This window comes from Aythya fuligula, chromosome 11, assembly GCF_009819795.1.
Source record: "Aythya fuligula isolate bAytFul2 chromosome 11, bAytFul2.pri, whole genome shotgun sequence".
Lineage (NCBI taxonomy): Eukaryota > Metazoa > Chordata > Aves > Anseriformes > Anatidae > Aythya > Aythya fuligula.
In genome coordinates, this window is record NC_045569.1 from 3,949,816 (window position 1) to 3,956,677 (window position 6,862).

Sequence of the window (6,862 nt, forward strand, 5' to 3'; positions counted from 1 at the left end):
TTATCAGGCAGATGCCTGTAAAAATAAGAGTTAGAAGTAGGGCAATTGTCTTTTAGCGATATTTTGTGTCTTTCTATTCTTGTTCTGTATCAGGGAGAATAGGTGTTCCAGACAGGGCTGTTCTAGGTATTCATTTCTCTCCATACCCCTCTTTTACCCACTTTCTCTGCTTATACTGCAATTCTAAAATCAGCAAGGTTAAGTTGTACTAACTAAAAGATGCAGTTAATCAACTGTTACACGTATGACTGTGTATGTGTGTATTAAGAGAAAATAACCTTTGAATTAGACAATTTTAATGGGAAAAGAACACTCCTTGCTGAAGGTGCATTTTGTTATAAATACAGAAACCTTCTAGTGATAGTTTTCCATGCTGAAATACTTCTGTAAAAAGCAAGTGTGCAGCTGGGAGGAATTTAAAGACACTTCTAGAGATATGCCCTTTCTGTTTCCCTCTGCCAGGTGAAGATGAAATTCTGCCTGGGCAAGCTATAGACCAACTCAAGGAGGACTAATAGATTCTCTTGTGTTAGTTATGCAGTCCAGATGGTTTGATAGCTTGTGAAGCTTTCAGGTAACACCTTTGGAAGATTTCCAGAAGTGGGGATGCTGTTCTATTAACCTATAATAATAAACGTCTTGAAATAATCTGGATAGGCCAGAAGTGCAACAAAATGGCTGAGCATGATGAAGTTATGAGAAAGGGAAAGGATAACAATTAATTATGGAAATTCAAATTTCCGGTCAACATTAATCATGCTTTTATAAATACTGTATATCTACAAAACTAAGTATACATGTATACTATTAAAATTAGGTTGGCAAACTTAAAGACTTCATCAGCAGACATGGTTTGAAATCCTTTTACAAAAGCATGGTGGAAGCACTAGAGACAGGGCTCAGGCATTTGAATAGAAAGAGTAAGATAAAATGGAGTAGAGTGATGCAAAGGAGGAGCAGCCTTCCTCAGAGCCTGCAAAGAGTTTGTCGTAATATAGAGTCACTTACTGAGCACTCCTTTCTGCATATTTTTTGCATTTTTCTTCGATACAAGTAGAGGTAAAATGTAGGCCCATTTTGAAATGTGGGGAAATATTTTTGTGGAGATTTCCTCCTTCGAAATCTCCTTATTGAAATAAATTTACAGAATAAGTCAAAACTCCATGGAAATTAATGGCTCGAGTCATTTGCAAGGTCTTTTGATAGTGTACTCGCTAAGTTTTTGTTTTTGTTTTTTTTTCTCTGCAGAGAGAAACCTGATAGGAATAAATCCACCGAGGAAACAGTTTAATTTAAGAATAGAAACTTCATTTCTGAATTATGAGCAATCTTGCAAACTGGTTAATTTCCTTTTGTAGACCAGCCTTTGTCACCCAAAAGCCACAGGTTTACTTGGATTTCACATTGTCATCAGACAGGCAGAATGTCAGGAAATCCTGCTGTACTGGTTCAGGTCACTGATACCAGTTTCATCCATTTTAAAGGCTGTAATATTTCTTGAAAGTGACTTCCTGGAATAATTCACATCTCTTGCTCTGTGAACAAGACCCAGAATTATGCTTCTGTCAGCTGCATTCTTGCTAACTAGATGATGAACCATATACAGGTGAAGGAAAAACGTGCTCTTCCCCCTGAGCTGAAGAGGCCTGAAGAAAGGCAAGAAATCCGAGGAGTGGCCATCCAGACTCACAGATACAGTGTATGACCAAATGTATAAGTGGCCAGGTGTGTGAATCCATTTCCTTCCTAAGACTGGGACTCTTGTTAGAGGGGTATTTTCCTGAGTAATATTTAGTCACTGTGATTGAGCTATTAGTAAGTGCCTTTAACTATTTAGTCGTCCCTATATACTCCCTCCTAATAACTTCACCTCAGTTAGGCCCAATGATATCTTCTGTATTAATTATAACTTTACTTCTTTTTTGATTACTATAATGGCTTGTGCGCAGAGGAAAGTAGACAGTTCTTGATGGGATAAAAAAACAATGTCCTTATGCTGTAGATACAGATAGGTCCACTAGAATATTTTTTAGGGCTGGAGGGACCAAAGTTTTCCTGATGATAGTTGCCTGATACCAAGAATCAGTATGATCTGGTATTTTATGGTTAAAACTCCTGCCCTTCCACCTTATTTTCTTTTTACACGATTTCTAATAAACATTTTAGTAGAATTTAGAAAGAAAATAAGAGGATGAGATCTTCGACTTCACAACTTTTATGCATGTGCCAGCTCTGGGTGTGAACAGGCAATGGGCTGCGAAAATCACTAATAATTGCTAAAGCACCATGAGCATCATTCTGAGATGGGGAAAGAGGAATGGAGGCCTTAAACCAGGTCTAAAACCAGGCACAGCCAGACAACGAAGAACTTTTGTAGTACCTGTGCAGGTGCTCAAGAAAATGCCTGTTTGCTTTTATTGATTAGAAAAATATTCCATCATCCTCTGCCCTGAAGTAGGGCTGAAGTCTGCTACTTTTTATTCCAGTCTTCTATCGTAAAATGGAACAGAGTGTAGTTTTTCCCCCTTCTTCCTCTTCTGTTTCATTTCCTATGGAGAAATGAAGAACTAAGGCAAAATCTTCCCCTTTGCAAGTTGGAAACAAAATATATGTATTGATTTCCTGTCTTTAACACTCTCGGTCCCTGAAACATGTCCATTGCTCTCATCTGTAGAACTTGTACTTCATAGTTTACCTCTGCCTCTAAAATTTACTTGTTTCCTGCCACAATAACAGTACTAAAAAAAAATAATAACCTTTTGGAAGAGATCTATCATTTGATATCATCTCTAGGGAGTGGAATAGTTTTAAAAGCAACTACCCAACAATATAACTGTGGTGCTAATGGTGGGCGTGCCTGTTTTTTGCTCTCCTACCTACCTTAACCAGTTCAATTATATGACCTGGCCGAGTCACACCCCTGCATGAGCAATGCTGCTACTCCTATGCTGCATTATTTTTACGTGATGTTTATATTGAACTGTCCTGCTTGCATAGCATAGGCTGACTAAAACAAAGCCTACTGCTGAAGGAAGAATGACAGGCTTCTAGAACTGCGTATCCATCTCAGGGCACATTGCAATGGGCTGTGACCATATGCTAACTGAACAGGAAGCTCGTGTGAAAGAGGAAATGGTGAAGATGAATCAAGGGGTGGTACTTCTGCTGAATAAGAACTGAACTGATGCCATACATGCTTCAGCAAAATGGGAGGTGGTGCTACCTAGAGACCAAAGAGTTAGTGACTGAAAAATGTTACCATTACCTAATTAGCTTTGATGGCCAGTTCTGCATTCTTGTCCAGATACGAATTTGAGTGACAAACCCATTCTGTTTTGTCCTTTCTCTCTCTTCTACAGTAAATGGTAGTTACCATTGCCTTGTATTATTTATTTATTGAGCTATCTAGGATTCTGTGAGTTCATTGATACATAGTTGAAAAAGTACTTTGAGAACCTCAGCAGGAAGATGAATTGTAATTCGGAAGTAAGAAAACAACTACAAACAGAAAGCATTAAAAGAAAAACTGTTACTGAAATGATAGTCACTGATTGATGACCAGTAAAAGTGGAATTGAGCTGCTATTGCAGGTAACTTAGGAATTTCTTTTTTGATTTAGTTCAACCGTAACTGAAATAATCACACAAAATGGGTACTGAAGGCTTTGCAAAATAAAATATATATTTTGCATTTCAAACTCCTGGTGTAAGAATTCCTAATTATAGATGTGTGTATCTGAGATCAGCAGGGGAGGTTCTGAGCTTCTGTAGTAATCCTGTAGTTGCCATGTACTGAGAGTGTTATGTGACAGCAAACAGTTATGTCAAAAGGTTTGAGAAGTGATTTGATGCTTGTAGCTAAACCAAGCTGGATATTCAGATAGCTGTGCTATGTCACTTCAAAAGGCTAACTGCAAACCAGACTAGCTCCAAAATGTAGCAAAGGCATATTTGCCAGTGCAAGATACAAATATTGCTCAAGACCAGAACTGTACAATATTATACTTTGGTTTGTATACTGCATATAATGAGGCCTACAACTACAGAATTTGGAGGCTCAGTTTCAGATGACCATCCCCAAACAAGCTGTTTTATGTCTGTTAACAGGCCAACATTTTCATGCTAGCTGTAATGCCCTAAAAAGAAAGTTTGAGAGTTACATGATACTGAGCTAAGTGCTTATCTATAGAATACAAAGGTGAAAGCTAGCCGGGGGCGGGGGATAAAAATAATAAAAAACAATGGAATTGTTTTTTATGGGGGAATAAAAATAAAAAAATAAAATTTAAAAAAAAAAAAAAGAACAGCTCTGATGAAAAATAGGTGATCAAGCCCACGGGTCTTAACAAGTCTGGTTTTGAAATATTTTATATGCATCTGTCCATTTGACAGTCTTTGCTATAAATGGGTTTCATGCCTTCGGGATGAAGAAGGCAGAACAGATTTTAATCCCTCTGGAAAGTGAAGACTATTAGAAGTTAATTATAACACTTCATTTTTGTAGCAATACAAATGGGAATTTATAACCTTAATGACCATTTGTGTGAGTTCTTGCACAATTTGTAACTCCACAATTATTCCCCAGTCCCACAGGACTAATATTCCAGCTGATAAGGTGTTACTGGGACTTTTCATCTGGACTCTGTCAGCTGTTAGTCTGAAGATGGAGGGAAGATATTGATGAAAAAAATGAGCCTTTTAACATGGCCACTTTGAGGCAATTTGTTAAGGTAAGGCCAGGCTGCCTAGTCCAACAGTATTGCTGACACAGTTTGCTGTTCTGTGAGGGGAGACCTATTCCCTACTCCATGTATTGTATGTCCTGTTGCTCATTTTGTGACTTTTAACATAAAGGCCTGTTGTTTCTGTGACACTGTTTCATTTCTCCTGCAGCATAACGGCCTTTTACCTCCTAGACGAGTGATGCTGGTGGAAAAAAGGTACTTACACTTCAAATTTTAAACAGTTTCTGCATAATCACATTAGCTGTTTCACAACAAGTATTGCCCTAGATATTCACATTATAGTGTCAGCTTGTAATTAACCTGCTGTTCCTTTGGATCATTGCGTTCACAAAGCACTGGAAGGTTTTGAACTAAAAGCTCATCCATCCTGGTCAGATTATTTTCTGCCACCAAATTGTATAGGGTCTGAGCAGTCTGTATGGCTGTGTATATGTTTTATGCAGTCTGCACAAGTGTAAAAATACAAAGAATAGTGTTGGTTTAGTCAAACTAATCAAGTGGTGATTTGCTTTCCATTCCCCCATCCTGTTTCTGTAAGTTAGTGCCATGTCCAAAGCACAGACAGCAAGAAGTGCCTGCAGAAGGGTGCTATGACCCTTGCAGGGAATAAGAGCTGTAAATCCTGGCAAATCTACTTCAGACTTTATCAGAGCTAGCCAGGTAGGGTCACAGGTCCAAGCTGAAACCAAGCAGATGTTTCTCCCTCATCTCTCAGTGATTGAAAGAGGGAATGGATTGTCTATGGCCTGTCACTTCTTGACTTAAGTCTCTATGAGGGGTGAGAGAGAAAACAAACCTTAAAATTCAAGGACCTCCTGAGTCAGTCGGTAGTTGTATAGATATATTTGTGATTTACAGTCCTTGTAGCTTGTCTTCCGTGAGTTTATCCAACTGCTTTTTGAGAACATGTATACCTTTTGTAAGCAGCGTATCCTGCAACTTAGAACTTTTTTTGCAGCCCTTCTATGTATGTCTCACATTTCTGCAACATCTTCTCTTGAGCTTCTTATTTCATACCTGGGGTACCAGATGTTCCTTCAATACCAGCAGCTCCATCCATAATCTCTGTAGTGTATCTGAGCTTTGGGGAGGGAGAGAAAGTTGCTATTCCAAATGTTGCTTCCATGCAAAGAGATGTTTGTTTGGTATGGTTTGGTGGTTTTTGTTTTGTTTTGGATTTGTTTGGTTTTGAGTCTCACTTCTACAGATTCTTTTCTGTCTTGGCAGAGCTTAGAGATTGAGATATTTTCAAATGTTTACTATGCACATAGGACCACGCAGCCTGCAGAATGGCTGAAGAAACTATAGGTGGGTGCACAGGATACACAGCCAATTAAATCAGCAAGGTAGAAAGCGAGTTAGACTCTTCACTACCCTTGTGCAGCTTGCTGATTTGGGGAAAGGGAAGGAGATGATTCTTAGAGCATCCAAACAAAAGCAGATTACTAACTGTGCATACAGGTTATTCTTAGAGGATTTTAATTTGGGGATATGCCCAAAAGCAGAAGATCCCCCAGTTGAAAGAGATATTGGGATATGAGGCAGACATGGCCTGCTGCTATTTTCTAAGAAATAGGAAAAGCAGTTAGCAAATTAGACAAAGCTAAGCACTAGAGTTGTATTATTGGTCTTTGTATTACCCATGGACAAGTCTTTTCTGTCCATCTGCACCAAAAAGATTTCCATCAAATTACTCATAATTCTCAAAGCTGATGCAGATCATGCAAGTTCTCCCGGAGACCAGATTAGTGTACCTCACTTCATCATACTGTTGGGCACGGGAAGAAAGGTCCTTTCCCTTAGTGTGGTGCAAGTTTAGTTTCTGTGCCAGGAAAAGCAGTTCTGTCTGTGCCTGGCAATGACTAGACAGCCCTGTGTACACACATTTTCTCAGAGGGGAATGAAGTTCTGAAGGCTTCTCACTAATAAGGACAACTTCACAGGTATGTGAACGTCTTCCCAGCTGAAACCACACGAAGGCCATCAGCTGGCTGCACACCAGCATTTAAGCTGAGACATTTCTGCTTGCCAGGAACAAGTAGTGGCCGCTGCTGAGAGACAGCCCAGCAAGAAAGTGACACATTTCTGAAAAAGTACATCCCTGTTATTGAAAGGGAT